Raw genomic sequence first — 18,297 nt, forward strand, 5'->3', positions numbered from 1 at the left:
TGATCACTGAAGGTGGAAACATTTAATTTTTTAACAGATATAGCCTAAATGGAAAAAATGAAATGAAATCTTTAAGTTTTACGTCCCACGGTTATGCCGGTTAGGCTAAAGGAGACGGTGATGATGAGTGATGAATGAAATGGTGGAATGAAGAAAGTGGGAGGAAACGGGAGAACCCCGAGAAAACCCACGCACACGGTGTTTGTCCACCACAAAGTTCACTTGGCGGGGGCTGGGATCGAACCCGGGACCCCAAGCACCAGAGGTGAACGCTCTACCACTGAGCCACCGCGGCCCCCCTAGCCTAAATGGAAAATCAAGAAATAAAGATAAAAGAGCTAGTTACGCTGGAATTGCAAACTGATATATTGAGACTGAAGCTCGATACTGAATTCTATAAAAAGAATCACCATCTCTTCTCTGCGGGTGTGTTTGCTTTATCATTCACATTATAGATTATTATTTAAAAATAAATAAATAAATAAAAACACAACGAGATTGTATTTGTAATGTTTAAGTCTGTCTAAGTGTGAATACTCTTTCCCTCCCGTTCGTTGTTCCCAATGAGGTAGCATACTTAAAATCGCGGCTTTTAAGATTTGTCCTTTCTGGAGAAATGGGGCCGGCAAACGATGCCATTGAACGGGGCGGCAAATTGCCTAGGGCCGACCCTGCGGCTAGCTTTTCCTATGCCGACGCACCCTTTAGATGATTTTTGGCATGAGTGAGCTTCGGGGTAACGTAGGTTTTCCTAAGCACATTTTCGGCAGGGACGGGAGAAGGGGCGACGGGGAAAACAAGTAAAATTATCGGAAACGATCGATACTATTGACCAGTTAGGCAGACGTAACTCGATATACAAATCTTTACTAAATACAGTAGACACATATCCTAGTTTTATTTTTATTTTTTTTTTTCCTTTTGGAAAATTTCGCTTTAAAGAAGATAATTTCCACTTAATACTTTATCACTTCAATTTGAAATGTGTATTCAAGCGAGGGAAAAGAATTAAATAATTTTTGCGAAGAACAACGAATCGTTACAAGGAGGGGGTGTTAAAGAAAAACTTTTCTGATACTTTTCATGAATCTATCTTTGCCGAGTGAAAAACTGGCATTTCAGCTAGTTTTCGTCTATAGATTAATTTAATTATGCTACCTCTCACGTTGATATCATCATCCTCCAAGTCTTGTTCTATATTCTGATCAGCGAATTAAATGCCTAATCATGCTCTCTCTTCTTCATATTGCTTGTAGCCAAAATGTTCATTTTCTTTGTTATTTCTGCTTTCTGATCATGATAAACGCAGCTTTGTTTTCCAGCAAATCACGAAATGACTTGTACTAGCTTTCTCTTTGTTTTCCAAGTGTTCATGTTTCTGAACCATAAAGAGCTACAAAGACGTGCCTATAGTGAGTCACTATCACTACTCTTTCTGTGTAGAACATCTGGTTTGCCTCTGATATCTTAAATCTGTTTTTCATTTCTTCCATCCGAGTAAATCGAGCTACCAACGTATTTGAATGTTTCCTTTTCAAAATAAAGTGCAAACGTGAAATAAAAGCAAGAATAGGAATGGGGCCAAGAATATCTATCTATCTATATTTATATATATACAGGGTGATTCAGGGGGAACATCAAAAATAAACCAAGAAAGTCCTATGAATATGTGTCTGATTTTCGATCGTTACGTAACTGGAGCGGGTTGAAGACTACACACATCCATGAATGATTATGAAAAGTGTGAATATTACTTACCGAAATGCTGTGTAGGCGCTGTGGTAGATAGACACTGGAACAGATCACTGATCCATCCTGAAAGAGGTGTTTTGAAAGTCTCCCACTCATCTCAATGCACTTGTCAACGCGTTAGAAGGTGTGTTTTGTTGCACATCGATCATCATTCCGGTGGCCTTTAATGCGGGCAACAGTGTCGGTGATCCGAGGGACAGTTCTTTACGTATAGCCACCTTCGTAGCGTACACATCCCCCTTTAACCAGGCCCATAAACAGAAGTCTAATGGGGTTATATCGGGTGATCTCGGAGGCCAGCTAATGGGTCCGTCATGGCCAATCCACCGTTTAGGAAATGTGTTATTCAGATACTGGGATACTTATCTGCAGGGGCGGATCCAGGGGGGCGATCCCCCCAGAAGAGGAAACTTTCTTGTTTTATATATATAAATAAATTTCATCCCAGAGTTTGGAGCCCTTAAAAGTAGCATTATGACAACCCACCGCCCCCCCCCCCAGAAGTCGGTCCTGGAACCGCCCCTGCTTATCTGGTATATAAGATGCTTCTAGAATCTTAATCTGATTTTAAAGTATTATAGCTTGAAAACAGCTATCGTCTATGAATGTAACGTCTGCTCTGTAAAAAACAGGGTGCCCAAGGTTTCGTTTAATTAGATGGCTGAAGATGCCGTGTGTGTCTGTGTGTGTGTGTGTGTGTATGTATGTATGTATGTGTATGAGCAACACAAGCTACTGACACCTCTCGACAACCATCCTTTCAACTTGCAACTTCCGTCAGTGTTCAAGAAACAGTGGAATACCTATTTCATATGTGCGCTGCGAGCGGACGACACATTGAACATTTGTACACTGAACACTGTAACTACAACCGTTTTGCGTTTTGTAACATAGTGATTCTTAAAAGCAACCACTATGCACTGAAATCGAATAAGTGTATGTATTCGAACACTCCCATACATGCAGTCCTGGCTTTAATGCTGCCCATAAGACGAGACGAAAAATAAGGTTTTCTCGTCTCATTCTTGTATAAAAAAAATTAAAGTCTTGTATCGTTTTTTAAGTTCATATACAAAGTTTATAACTTAATTTTTCATCTAGAAATTATCAGAAACCTGCGTCGCGAGAGGTCAACGAAGAGTGCTGTAACAATGTTTAACTCATATTTATTATTCGAGTATATTATCCCATCAATTCTATATCAAATATACATAAAATTTAAAACTATTTTGATATTACATAGCAACTGATGTAATTGGGGAAAATACAATTAGAACTTCAGTTTTGCGACAAGTAAAGAATTTATAAGAAAGATACTTAATATTAAAAATAGTGATAACATAATGCTCTCCCCGCTAATCCAGTTAGTGGGCACGCCTTTGGTGTACGTTGTTTCGAGTTCCCTTACTGTACGTCTCATGTTGCCTCGGTACTGAAGAGGGATCAAATTCCAGCTAACAAACAACTTGTGATTGTAATTAACGTTCCCACTAGATTCCTCAAATAGTTATACATGGCTTACATTATGAATCTAATTCTAATCAGCATGATTCCGTCCCTATCCTTATTTTCTCAGTAAACTATCGTTTTCTTTCTGTTGTCATGTGTGAATGTCAAAGCACTGAACTGAAAGATAACCGCAAAGGCTATCAGAGTAAAAGCGCGTGAGAGTTAAAAAAAAAAAAAAAAAAAAAAAAAAAAAAAAAAAAAAACTAATTCTCACGAGAAATATTAAAGTCTAAGCAACCGAGCCTCTGTAACAAATGTGTAGCGAATATTAACGATATCACTGAACCCAAACAGTGATCCGTCAACATTTTCGTGTACAGTCTGTATTGAGAAGCACTGCATTATTTTGTGTTCATTGTGGGATGACAGACATGACATTCTACTTGAAATATTTAAGACATAATAGGCTATTGCGAAATAATGTAAGCGGGAATCAAGCGAATATTCTTATCCGCGTAGTCAGGGGCGGATAGGCCCATCGGGATACCGAGAGAAGCCCGGTACGCCCCAAGCCAATAATAAATAAACGAGCCCCAGTAGTGGAATCATAGTATAAATAATAAAGTGTTAATATTTTTATGAATGAGTTGTGGGAAATCAGAGGCCCCTGTACTGCAATGCCCTAGGGCTCCGGCTGTAGTACCTATCCGCCCCTGTGAGTAGTGAACATTATTCATCTACTATAAAATTTTGTCAAGCTGATATAATTTCGGTTGCTTGCGGGTCACCTATCTCAACAATCATAACCCATGACATTATTAATGTCTGCAGCAAGTACCCCTATAATTAAAAAAAAAAAAAAGTCTTATTAAAAAGAATCTTTCAATTTTCATTCAATTTCTTACTAAAGTTTTCTTTATATTTATCCTGTATATCAGAGTGCCCATCCAGGGGACGTTTCAAAAAATCATAATAAGTACTAGATGAACCACAATGAATTTTGGCCAGGATCATGGGCGGCTTTAGGATTTAATTTTGGTAGGCCCGCTCCCTCGCTTATTAGATAGATATAGGCCTACACATTTGATTGATTAATGATAGTAGGAATTACTTTTACAGTAGTGGTTGACGCTTTGTTAAATAATTATCTACCATTATTATAAACAGTAGAAAATATATTTACTCTTTCAGCGTTTATATATTTTTCAAAATGTTTGGGTAGGCCCGTGCCTACCTGGTCTACCCCTAAAGCCGCCACTGGCCAGGCTCTAAAGGGACAAAAGTTAGAAAGAGTTCGTCAATGGATGTGATTAAACCAGTTCATCCCAAGATATAAAACATCGGTTCCCCATGTATTCTTACGGGAGTAATACTTATCCTTACTTGACAGACTACCCGCAGCGCTGCTCAATTTAACGGATCAGTATAGTGTTCAGGATACAAAATAATAATTGTCCACGGAATATAACCGAAAAACGAAACTCAATTACTTTCTATTCGACAAGTGTAAAAACTTAAAATATTTTCTATTTTCATATTTATTTATCTTTCTAAAAATTTTTAAGTGGGAAATGGAGAATGACAGGAAATACAAAACTAAAACTTCAAATTTACATTGTGTACATTATGACAAACCGAACTTTTTCTCATGCCGTATACTATGACATTACTATTTGTTTTACTTTGTAAACGTACGCGATTTCGTTTTTTGAATTTTGTGAAACCACTTATAGTCTACCCACTGGGTCACGCAAGGTTTTTCCTCCCATCCGGTAGATCCAGAGCTCCTCATCTTATGAAGTTCAAGGATCAGGAATTAGACCTCGGGGCTTTCAGTATCTATAGCCATGTTAGCCCGTCACGTATGAGGGATGATGTCCTTCGGTGATCACACTATCCGAGAAAAGAGAAGGAAGGAAGCGGCCTGGGACCTATACGTGAGGTACCATCCCGGCATTAGTCTGGTGTGAATGAAAACTCAGGAAAACCTCACGCAGGATGGCTGGCCTGAAAAATCTTTTATACGTTTCCGACAGCGTTCTCACCGGGAATCGAACCCAGGATTCACGATGTAGAAGTAAAATGCTTAAATCATGCACATAACATAATAAAATTTGAGGTCTGAGATATGCCACTAGAGTATAAAAGTTAGCATCTTTATTGAGCATCATGAATGATAAAATCAATTTATATATAGATCTTTTATCTTTTGCTTTTATAAATTTTGTGTTTTATACACAGAACTCTGAACATGACACAAAGATGCCACTAAGAGAAGGTGTTGTCTTACATGGCTAGCCCATTTTTTTTAAAAAATAGGAGTGATATTGTATCTTTTTGTAAAATAGACGACACTGTACAAATACCTATTGAAGTATCTATGTGAGATTAATATTTACTTGAAAACCCCACGACAATCACACAAAAAAAGTGAATGCTCCGAGTCTTGAAGGGAGTTGGAAGCCAGGAAACAAACGATGAAATTAAAAGCGATGACACTGAAGATCAATTGGAGGAGAGTTTGTTTGGCGAAAATAAGGATATTTCAAAGTAGGAAAGAGGGAGAGGGAGAAAGTGGGAAAGAAAGCGAAAATAGAGGAAAGAAGAAAGAAAAGAAAGGAACATTCTTCTCAATTTTCTCGTCTCAATCCCAACCCCTTCTCACCATTCCAGGGGTGTCAAAGAGACAGAGAGATTCTCTTTCTTTACCCCTCTCTGTATCTACCTCTCTCTCTCTCTCTCTCTCCGGTCACTCAATTGTTAGTGACGAATCCTGTCAAACGGAAACACATGAGAGTGACAATGTGGAAGAAGGAGGTGACAGTTATTTTAGGTGTACTTTTACATTGTATATCTGGAGATGAAGATAGAAAAAGAAAAAAAGAGAGAAGATACATCAATAGTGTTCGTGAAAAAAAGAAAATCTTATTCAGCCTCATATTTCTCAACGTGACAGTAGTAACTTCTTGGCAAGTTTGCATTTAATCGTTCTACGTGTTCATATTCAGGGTGGCCCAAAAGTAGGTATACAGCACAGTACTGATCAGCTCATTGTATTTTATATCATTTCTTATTGTTATTCATCAGGTAGATTTAGCTTCTTTATTATTTGTTCATAATGTCCTTTTACTTATACCTTAAGCATGGAACAGCAGAAACAAATAAACCCATAAACTAGAATGTTGAGCTCCCTCATGGCTAAGCGGTTAGCGTACGCGCCTTTGGCGTGGGAGACCCGGGTTCGATTCCCGGCGGGAGCTCATGTGGTTCGGATTCCACGTTAATCAGTAGGTCCACGTCTCATATAGCCTCGCTGCTGAACGGGACGCTAAATGAAAATCAACTCAACTCAACTAGAATGTTATACTAGATCAAAGTACCTACTTTTGGGCCGCCCTGTATATACGTAACTTCCTTATAGGAAAAGGAAACAAGTACAATGACAATCGTGCAGTCAAAAAAAGGAAAAAAACACACACACATAACGAAGTCAATATTCGCGAAAGAAACCAACTGGGATCTGCCAGGCTCCACCAAACTTTTTGTTTTTAAACCAAAGTAGTTAAGGGTTAATATTAAATTTTGCGTGACCTCAAGTTAGTTGGTAGGCAAACAAGAAAGAAAGAAAGAAAAAAAAAGTAAAACGTAAACCGCATTAGTACTTTTAATTAAGGGTCTTCACTACAGCGAAATTAAACTACCGCTAATTTTAGAGTTTTTTTTGTAATATCTTCAAAACAAATACAAATATTCGAGAAGTAGAAACGTAGTGAACTAGATAATACGATTTTGCGTGTGCATACCGTTATTACAACTCATCTAACTGCTTTCGATTTGTAACTGTACAAAGATTTAGCATTTTTTGCGGGTTCTGTAAATAGTGAGATACTAAAAGCGGATAGGTGAGTTGTGGTAAAGGTATCACATGCAAAATCATATCGTCTAGTTCGCTACGTTTCTATTTTTCGAATATTTTTATTTGTTTTGAAGATATCACAGAAAAACTCTAAAATTAGCGTTGGTTTAATTTCGCTGTAGTGAAGACCCTTAAGCATGATTTTAACTTTAGCGTCGAGCAAAACAAAGCCTTGGCAGAAACAATATCTGTACAAAGATTATATATTAGATATTCTTATTCCGTAAGTGAGCAACAGTTCAATCTACGTAAACTTCGGATTTCCTATTTAGAACCTGTAAGAATGCAGTCATAGTTTATGCAGAAAATCACTGACCCTAGACGGATAACGCAATTAGAGTGGCGAATTGCTATCCGTGAGAACTTTTCCCCAGACCTTGGCAAGTCAGACCACTATTATTCTAAGTAGTACTCCGTATTACTTCTAATGCTCTGTAATTCGTTTACGGAAACATTTGTCTAAGAGTTCAATGTATATATCTGCACTACCCAAAACAGTGAATCTGCAGATTGATAGTTTTCAGACATCTGTACTTGAAATATTCGAAGTTCATTTTAAAATGTCTCGCACTCGAATATGTTTACAATAACTTACAGATGATATTTGTAATCCTCTAAGCAATTCTTAAATCTTGTTGAAGTGAGCAGTGAGTTTTAAATGTGGGCGATTGGAGATTTTGGCATTTTACCGAGAAATGTAATCCATCTATATATGTAAAAATTGGCATATATATATATATATGTATATTCTACGTAACTATGGAACATGCGGAGCAATATCAACCAAACTTCATACGCATGTGAATCTGCAAAAACTAGTGTGGAGTAAGAATGGGAGTGAGAAGGAGCGATATAAAAATAATCGCAAACGACAGATATTACTGTCCAAGCCCTGATTTTTGGGGCCAGTGAGATGAATTGTGACTTCCCCAATGCCGTTTAAACTAAACTTCCGTTCTCATCGGCATCGGGGGGTAAAAAAAAAATGTCCAAAAATGACTGAGGTAATTATCGTACCCATAGTTTTCCGGGTCGCTAAACTCACTGGAGACAGTCCCGTTGGCAATTAAGTGCAATTTTAGTCGATCAAGACGATTAGAACGTTGTAGAACCTTCCTATAGTTTCATAAGCCTATTCTCCTGTGCGAGAACGGGGATTTCAGGTAATATATAAAACGGGTTACATAAGGTCTCAGCGATTACTATATTTCCCATGTTTATTATTTTTTTTTTCTTTATTAAAACTTTGAATATTACAGTAAACAAATGATCAACTCCGTGTTCGAAGTGTGAAACCAAAACGAACTCTTCTACCAGATCTGTAAACTGAAAAATTCTTAAACACGTGCAAATCACGGTTTCATCTTAAATGCTATATATAGACTATACTTCCAGGTAAAGATATAATTTCTACTTCTAATATAAGCTGTTGTTAGACTTATGATGTAGTCCCTCTGATTTCGACATCCTGATCAATACCTATTATGACCTTCGGAATACGTGACACATATACGCAATTATTACCAACTAATGGTTTCTAGGAAACCATGTTGGATTGATCGAAAAACACCCACTCCCAGAATGTAAAGCCATGGTTTAGCAGCTTGCATTCTCGCCTTTAGTATGGGAAATCAACCCTTCGCCTCAGTGAGAACATGTATCTGCTGATTCGAGTTTAAGGTCCCTTCCCAGTATCGAGGCTAATGAGACCTAGTGCTTAAAGCGAGACTCGAAGCGCTAATCAGGTTTCCATCCGAGGAAAGTTCCTCAGCAGAAATCGAAGCCGAGACCACGCGTACAGAAAGCATGCCCGTTAGTAATGTTGCCCAAGGTACAAGAAGAATCTTTTTTTAAAATTCAAGACGAGAAACTCAATTTTACTTTCATTTTCGAGCTGAGACGGAAAATTCCTCGAGTATCGTGGGTACACTAGCTTACCCAACTCAACATTGGTTTAGTATTATATGATTCATGGTATAAAAGCTGTAAATAGGTGAAGTGATTGAACGAACACAATGACGAGTATTGCTCAACGATTAAAGATATGGAAATCATTACGCAAGGCTTTAAAGGTTGTTATACCACATCCTTTGTGGATCTCTCTGATGGGGAAGAATTCTGATCACTTCTAGATGAAATTAAGACGAAAAAAAAAATCAAGGCATAAATTTTCTACATAAATTTACAAAATGAGAGACCTTCACAAAAATTCGCGACAAAAGACCAAAAAAAAAAAAAAAATTCTCGTCTTGTCTCGCGGGCAACACTACCCGTTAGCCAATTGGCCACCAAGGGCACATACATCCTTTGAATTGCAATTTAAGCTGTGTCTCCAAGAGGGCATGTTCAGCGATAGAGAGCACATCTCTGGTGGGTGGGGTTTCTAATACGATCCCAGTTCGCGATAAAAGAAAAAATGAAATAAAATCTAAGTGTTACGTCCCACGTTTATGCAGGCTAGGATAAAGAAGGCGACGATGAGAAATGAATGAAATGTTGAAGGAAATGGAAGTAACCCGAGAAAACCCACGCATACGGTGTTTGTCCATCACAAAACTCACTTTGGCGCGGGGGCAGCGGGGGCTCAGTGGTAGAGCGTTCACCTCTGGTGCATGGGGTCTCGGGTTCAAACCCTGCTCCCGCAAAGTGAACTTTGTGGTGGACAAACACCGTGTCCGTGGGTTTTCTCGGGGTTCTCCCGTTTCCTCCCACTTTCTTCATTCCAACATTTCATTCATTTCTCATAATCACCGTCTCCTTTAGCCTAACCGGCATAACTGTGTGACGTAAAACTCAAAGCTTTCATTTCATTTTTTCACTTTGGCGCGAGCTGAGATCAATCCAAGGACCTCATGCACAACAGGTAAACGCTCTACCACTGAGCCATCGCGGCCCCTTGCTACGAAATAGTATGTGATCTATAACCAAGAATGAACTGTAAAAATAAAGACGAAGTTGGTGGCTGTAAGATAAAATTACTTATACAACTTTTAATTTTACGTAATTTATCTCGAAACTATCGAAACGAGTCCGAACTGAGATGGAGACTTGGCCCTAGAGACCAAGACAAGCATCTGTTGATCGCGGCCGACAGAATTTAATATTAAGCCTAGCCTCGTCTCGATAACATCCCAATTCGCTATCTATTATGATATTTTGATCCATGATGGTCAACGTTAAAACCGTTCTCACTTCCGGTTTGAATATACTATCCACTAACGACCCTAATTTTTAACCTCCTACATCCTACCCAAAATTAATCCTGATTCATTGAGTCGATATTTTTTTCTTCCGGACAAACTAAATTAAATGAAATCTTTTTTAAGTTTTACGTCCCACAGTGATGCCGGTTATGCTAAAGGAGACAGTGATGATGAGAGATGAGTGAAATGGTGGAATGAAGAAAGTGGGAGGAAACGGGAGAACCGCGAAAAAACCCACGAGCACGGTGTTTGTCCACCACAAAGTTCACACGGCGCGAGCTGGGATCGAACCAGGGACCCCTACCACTGAGCCACCGCGCCCCCTCCCGACAAACGAATACATGGCCAAAGTAAATACTGTACATAAATGAATATTGGTAAACTAAACTACTTTAAAAAAAGATTACCTTCTTGATTTGTTCCTAAGTTAACATTTTCCCAATGATTATAGTGTGCCTCTTAATTCTGTTCTCCATAGCTATCAGAATACATTAAAATAGAATCAAAATAATTGAATCTAAAATCATCGCATGCCTCAATTCTAAAATTTTGTTGAACTATCAGTCACATACTTCAAATCTAAGAGCGATTTCAACATCTACACAAGTCTATGTGATTGATGCCTGAGAAACCGGGTTTAATTCCCGGTGAGAGAGCCTAAAAGTTTTAAACGCATTACCCAAGTGAGGAGTCAACCACGTAGGCCCACGTCTCATATAGCCACGGTGCTAAATTGGACACTGAACTCCAATCTAATTTAATTTAACCAACATGTATAAGGAATTGTACGATATTATACAGGGTGCCCACAAAGTCCGTTGCCGCATCTTGTATCTCCGAAACGATTGTGAAAATGAGAAACCCAAAAACACATCCGTCATTATTTTAAGGGGGCTTGAATTTTGAGCTATCAATGGTCCAACCCAGACACCCTATATAGGGGTATGTGGGGTTAACTTCAAAATTTTAAATGACAAAGGAGGTCGAGTGATATATCGTTGAAAAGGGCTCGACAAGAGAAATATTTTGCTGAAAGTTTAAAGTCGCCATGTTGACCCCACCCAAAAAAGTGGGGGGTTCACATTTCGTGTCCACAAAGTCCATTACCACTCGGTGTATCTGCGAAACGACTGCGAATAAAAAAACGCAAAATCTGTAAAGACGGGCATGTTCTTACGTTTGTCAAATTCACAGTAGTTTCGAAAATACACGGGGTGGCAACGGACTTTATGGACACCCTGTATATGTACACAGAATCGCAATTATAACAAGAGTTCTTCATTTATACGTAAATCATGTGAATCACAAGCATAGAATGTTTTCACTTAACTGAAAAAGGAAAAATATGAAGTGAGACAATTATGAACAAGTAAGTAAATGTCATGTTTAATTTTCTTTCCTCATCAGAAAAAAAGAAAAAGTAGAATGATGAAAGGTTCAACTGCAACGATCGAATTATTCATTTCCCTTTCCTACAGCTCGGAACAATACACGATTATACAACGGCTGAAACCAATTCCCTATTGTTTCCTAACTCCAGACGAGCTGTGTCATAAAAGAAAGACGACCACATAGAGAAAATTGTTCTGCGTTCGTTTACTTGTAGACCTACAGTTTAAGGTGGAAATGGAACCATCTTAATGCGTTTAAATTTTAATCCTTTACTTCTAGGAATCAAATCAAGGACAACATGGACCTAGTGATGATTTATTCAAAAACTCCAAATAAACATTGCTAAAAGTATTATTTGGTAAAGTGGATACTTACAAATATCTAGGATCAATATTAACAGTTCAAAACCATATTCACGAAGAAATTAAATGTGGACTGAAAGCTGTGAATTCGTGTTATTATTCATTTTAAAATCTTTTGTTGTCGCGGATTCTGTCGAGGAATTTGAAGCTTAAAATACATAAAACGATAATCCTGTCTGTTGTCCTGCATGGTTGCGAAACATGGTCGCTTACTGTGAGGGAAAAACGTAGACTGAAAGTATTTTACAACAATATCCTGAGACGAATATTCGGACCCAAGAGGAACGAGAATGGGGAATGGCGGAAACTTCGTAACGGGGAACTGTATAATTTATACCGTTTACCAAACATTGTTAGGGTCATCAACAGCAGCGTCTTCTCTGGGTGTGCAAGTCGTGTGTTAACGCCAAACGAAAAATGAATAAAAGTACTTTAATTTAATTAAACGGATCGCCAGAACTAGGAATTTTATTACTTTCAACGAGACAGAATCAGCTGTTGAACTGCAGATAAACAGAGAAGTGCTGTGTGATCTCCGTCATGTTTTGAGGAGGCAACTCTGTGACTAAGTCGTTGGCAACGCTTTGGCTGAATTTTCTCTGCTTTAGAAGACTCATATTGCGCATACGCTTCGTGTTTCTCACCTCGTCTTTCTGTGATCCAAGGTGTTGTATAGAAAGTCAGCGTCTTGGGTTTTCTGCTTGTCTCAAGCGTTGCTAAGTCAGTAGATTTATCTGTAGATGTATAGATATTTTATAGCAATACGGAAGACTTTTTTTTAATTATTATTTTTGTGGTGGGGTATGATCTACGTTATTTTTTACTGTTAAACATATCGTTCAATTCATAAGTTAAGGGTGCAATCGACTTCTTTCTAAAATACATGTAAGGAACGCGGTGGAAAGACACAGCATCATTTTTCTCTCGATCCAATAAAGTTGTGTTCGAAGGGTCAGTTGATAATAATAATAATAATAATAATAAAGCCTGGACGTTAAGCTACAGAACGTTTTTCAATTTTGCCTTTTTCTTCTCTTAATTTTCATTTACTTTGTCGATAGTGGGTCATCCTCAAGACTTACGGTTTCGGGCTCCCTATTACTGTTTCTAAAAAAGTAATCCAGAGGTTCCTCAGCAAAGAAAGACGACTCGAGCTGGAACTCAAGTAATTGTAAGTAAATAATTGCTTGTTTCTGATTTTCGGTTTCATACTTTGAGAGTATATTTACTTATATAATTATCGTAATTAAATGTATTCTTTGCGTAACAACATCCTCCTTGATTCATCTTTCTAATTTGAGGATTAAATTGTTAAAGAAAAATTGTTATTTTCAGGTTGGCGTAACTAGGACATTATGGAGGGACGGCCATGGTTCGTTACTTCTGAAAATTGCGAGAACTTCCAGGCACAGACTATATTCAAGAAATCGATGGGTGGGCAAAGTATACTCACTATTAACCCTTTGGGGATCCTATGGTGCAATTTTGTACCATACGCGTTTTTCATGTTACATTGCGTTATTTCTCTTCTATTTGAGCTTTTTCGTCCTTTTTTTTTTTTTTCAAGTCCAGAGGCCTTGTAAAAGACATTACGTATGGTTTCAGACCGTCCTGCGTCCAGACATAGGAGGTGATGACGTCATAAGTCATAAATTTCTTTTCTCATTTTCCAAGCCTATGTTCAATATTTTTTGGCGGGCTTATTTTTCTACATAGAAGATTGAAATTTTGCACAAACATTCAGTCCACCGAGTAGTATTTACCAGATTGTTTGTTCTGATGTCAGTGCTAAAACAGGGGGGGAACCAAAGGGGCAAAAAAAAAGGTTTTTTTTAACCCCCAAAATCCCGTTTTTCGTCATTTTCCCGCCTTACATACATGACAGGACCACGTGATTCATACCGTCTGAAAGGCAGTTCCATTCTGAAGAGAACGGCGGTCGAATTATTATCCTAGGGTAATTAGGGATGTATCAGGGAATTTTAAAAAAATATACTTCTATATAGGGAAAAATGGGGTATTGTCGGTATATATATTTTTTGGCGGGCTTATTTTTGAACGTAGAAGATTGAAATTTTGCACAAACATTCAGTCAACCGAGTAGTATTTACCAGATTTTTTGTTCCGATGTCAGTGTTAAAACAGGGGGGAACTAGAGGGGCAAAGGGTTAAAAAAGGGATATTTTTACCCCAGAAATCCCGTTTTTCGTCATTTTCCCTCCTTACATACATGACAGGACCACGTGAGTCATACCGCCTGAAAGGCAGTTTCATTCTGAAGAGAACGACGGTCGAATTATTATTCTAGGGTAATTAGGGTCGTCTCAGTGAATTTTTATCCAAATATACTTCTGTATAGGGTAAAAGTGGGGTATGGTAGGGAAATTTTTTCTGGCGGGCCTATTTTTTCACGTAGAAGATTGAAATTTTGCACAAACATTCAGTCCACCGAGTAGTATTTACCAGAAGTTTTTTTTTCGATTTCTGCATAAAAACAGGGGGGTCCAGAGGGGCAAAAGTTGAAAAAAGGGATTTTTAGACCCAAAAAATCCCTTTCTTCGGGATTTTCCCCCTTTACATACATGATAGAGACACGTGAATCATACCGTCTGAAAGGCAGTTCTGTTCTGAAGAGAATGATGGGCGAAATATGACCCTAGGATAATTAGGGATGTCTCAGGAATTTTTCCCCCTGAGATCATGGTGTTTTGCGGTCGTTTTGGGCATGGTGGGAATTCCTGATAAAGCTTCTCCCGCCATTACTATTCAAGATAGAAACTTGAAATTTGGTACACACATTTACTTTACCAAGTACTATTCATCAGATTTTTTGGAGGTCTCTACGTTCACACAGAGGGGGCCAGGGAGGCCCAAATTTGGACAGAAAAATTTTTGCCATCAAAATTATCACTTTGACATCAATTTTCCCTCTCCTGTTATATGGCATGGGCATGGAAATGATACCATTTGAAAGCCTGCTCTATTCTGAAGAGAATGAGGTATGAACCATGATCCTAGGATAAATAGTGACGATGGAGTAGCTACTTGACTGAAAGTCTAAAAAATAGCCCAAAATGCCAGGATCCGGAAAGGGTTAAATACTCGTATGTCGAATGCAAATGCCACTAAAATAGTTATGCGTAAATTGAAGTAAATTTATCACATTATTTTCGACCAGAAAAAAAAAATTTACTCACAGGCTTTCTATTTATGAGGAAATATACAGAAAGCTTATAGGACTGTATAATAACAGAGTAAGTAACTAATCAAGAAATTCCCAATATATTTACTCAAAAAGAGTTACATGCACTTGCTTTTTTTCTTCAAATCTTGAAATATCACGATGAATCATTTAACTATCCTTTAATCCTTCTTACAGCTATGAATGTCACCTGTTTAGATTAATTTATCTCCAGAAGTAGGCTTGAAATCGTTGTAGTATTGACTACCATATCTCCTACATAAAGTCATTTTCAAAAATTTCCTGTTTCCCTTGTAACAAGCAGATTGTCCATTTATCTGGATGTAAGCCAACATCAGATGTGCTAATTTCGTTAAATGAAAAATCACTGGCTGCAGGGCGGTTAGTCATAATATTACTAATTAGAGACCACCACCTTTCACAAATCGCTCTGAGGTAACAATTTCTAAGCATCAGAGTCACATTATTACCTCGGCGGCAGCTCTACCTCGACGGGATCTCACATCTTACATCCCAAATAATGTAGAAAAATGTATGCTTTTAAGCACACATTACGCCGCAAGGAAACCAAGATAAATTGAATTGCAATGCAATGTCCTAGAGCAAGCTAGATTCCTATTTTCTTCGTACCTGTGTTAGTAGGTTCCGTTTAATCGTACGAAAGAAATGTGTACGGTGTTCTTAAAACTTTTTAGTTCAAGAGAATACCCACCGTCGTTCTCGTGCCTGCTCCTTTGAATGGGTCTGGGTCTCCGTATTATATAACAGGAGCACCACTTTCGCCCTGCCCAGACTCGTTCAAATAACTACATTTCTTGTTTTTTTTAAATGTAGTTCGTATGGCATATGTTCACTTGCTGCATTATTACGTATAACGGTTAAGCCCTCATAAAGTGTACATCTCTATCCATGAGTGGAAATTGTCATTTAAAAAAAAAAAAAAAAAATCAAGGTTCTGAAGTCTATCTCCTGATAAAAGAAGTACATAACCCTATATAATGAATTCATGTACGAATTCGTAAACCACATCTGCACCGTTGACATTATACCTGTCACCAAATCAATTTATTTTACACTGCATTTAAGAAAATTGTATCCTAACACAATTTCATCTTAGGAGTACTGATGTATAGTGGTTGACACTTCTCTACTGAGCAGTGGAGTATCAACAAGCACTAACTTACAAGGTCAACACATTACATATCATTGATTAAAATGATACAAACAAACAATTTGATGTATGCTACGGACAATAAATACTTACCACCAATTGGGAACAAATCGGAACAAATTCACAAATCCTTCCTTCTTCGTGCTACCTCGCAACACTGTCATATAAAAATCACCAGACCAGATTTTCTACTCTGCTATAATATGCATAGTTACCAACTCAATCGTAAATATTATTGCTATAAAGATTGCAAAGTCGCTGAAAACACATTGAACAAATTGACCATAATAACTTCGGCATTACTGCTTCAGACAGTCTACATCAGAACATTATGAATTCTTAATTTTAAAATTATTAACTATTTATTTATTATATGTAAGTTGTAATGAACTTTAAAACATTTCAAGACTAAGGAATTCTAAAATATCTCAAATTTTACTCATGAGAGATTACGTTTCTCTTTTCTGTACTTCTACGTTGTGCACGCTTTTATTTACTCTGCTCTATTGGTAATTTATTTCGAAGTAAATTGAATAAACTTTGTATTATGCTATCGTTCAGTGAACAGTTTTTAATGACGTCACTTAAACAATGCAAACGGTGTTTGGCAGACGATTTGCTTACAGTAGTTGCAAGTAGGGGATTCGGGCAATTGAGCAAGTAAAGCAAATATTCGACAGAAAAAGAATGTATGTGTGTGTGTATATGCTATAAATTTTCCAATGTTTGTCATCTTATTTTATACGAACAATAGTAAGTTTTACCTTTATATATTTGTTTAATATGTATTTTTAGTGGTCCACTTTTTTAAAAGAACCGAGTCCAATTTAAAGATGCTTCTTGAAAAGTTTGTATTTATGCTGTATCCACAGAGAAAATAAGTTTACTCTGATATGACTTACGAGTAGAATTATTTATAATCAACATTTATGATACTAGAGTTAAAGTAATTGAAATCAGTCGTTTGCTGTTTTTTAAACCAGGATATTTTTTTTCAATACAGTGTTGTCAACCAGAGATTGCTTTAACGGGAAAACTTCCTCATGGCGGGAAGTGAAGTTTACAAAAATGGTGTTCTAAGAAATCCACTAAAAATTCAAACTGAAGGTGATAAACGTGTAATGAGTAGATACAAGGCATCGAAGCACCATTTATAAAAACAAAAGACGGATTTTCAGGATGGTAAATGATTAATTTGTAGCTGTCGGATGAAATGGCTGATATTTAAATACCGATGGGGTATTTTCCGTAGGTGAGCCGAGATGTTCTACTTGCAACTTGCTTGAAAAAATAATTTCTTTCCCTTTGGTACTCTAACAGAGGCTGTTACACCATTTTAAGGGGGAGGGGGCCATAAATTTGTAAATTCTACGGAAGAAGTATGTAATTTCATTTCATAAAAGATTTGTGTAGGTGATCAGACGAGGATCTTACCTGACATGTATAAGGTAGAAATACAGGCATATGTCGGCTTTTCGGGGGCCAGCATTTTTTGGCAAAAATTGTTACTATTTTCTTACATATTGGCTAATTTTGATGAGGTTAGGTATTACAAGGTACCGTAATTCAAATTTGTACTTGCTTTCACGGTTTGTAGCAGGGTTGGCTGGTTTATACCAGCTGTTGTTTTTCTTTAATAAAAAAACTGGTTTAAACCAAAAAGCAAAAAATGTTCGTAAAAGTGTGTGTTCGTAAAATCTTGATGGACACACATTTGTTGGTTATCCCGTTTCACTCCCATATATTATTAGTATTATTTTGAGACCTAAATTTCCCATTCATTACTCAAATTGATTATACGACAAAAGCAACTTTATTTCGGGTACTGATATTTTCCAAGTTTTCTTTAA

The 18,297-nt window shown here is 37.5% G+C and overlaps 2 protein-coding genes across 6 annotated transcripts in view; one reads left to right on the plus strand and one right to left on the minus strand.

Annotated features, from left to right (window-relative positions):
- Positions 1–16,673, minus strand: part of LOC145663894 (synaptosomal-associated protein 25-like) — a 143,751-nt gene extending 127,078 nt beyond the window's left edge. The window contains exon 1 of one of the 3 annotated variants that reach the window (XM_081730060.1): positions 16,541–16,673. The gene's annotated coding sequence lies outside the window, so the exon portion shown is untranslated. The remainder of the gene's footprint in view (positions 1–16,540) is intronic. The other 2 variants (XM_081730059.1, XM_081730058.1) reach the window with 2 other exon arrangements.
- Positions 16,674–17,077: 404 nt separating this feature from the next.
- The window catches only part of LOC145663896 (uncharacterized), a 77,453-nt gene continuing 76,233 nt past the window's right edge, over positions 17,078–18,297 (plus strand). Inside the window, exon 1 of one of the 3 annotated variants that reach the window (XM_081730062.1) lies at positions 17,078–17,200. The gene's annotated coding sequence lies outside the window, so the exon portion shown is untranslated. Of the gene's footprint in view, positions 17,201–17,469; positions 17,700–18,297 lie in introns of those variants that run through there. The other 2 variants (XM_081730063.1, XM_081730064.1) reach the window with 2 other exon arrangements.

This window comes from Thermobia domestica, chromosome 11, assembly GCF_964235325.1.
Source record: "Thermobia domestica chromosome 11, izTheDome1.hap1.1, whole genome shotgun sequence".
In the NCBI taxonomy this organism is placed as follows: Eukaryota; Metazoa; Arthropoda; class Insecta; order Zygentoma; family Lepismatidae; genus Thermobia; species Thermobia domestica.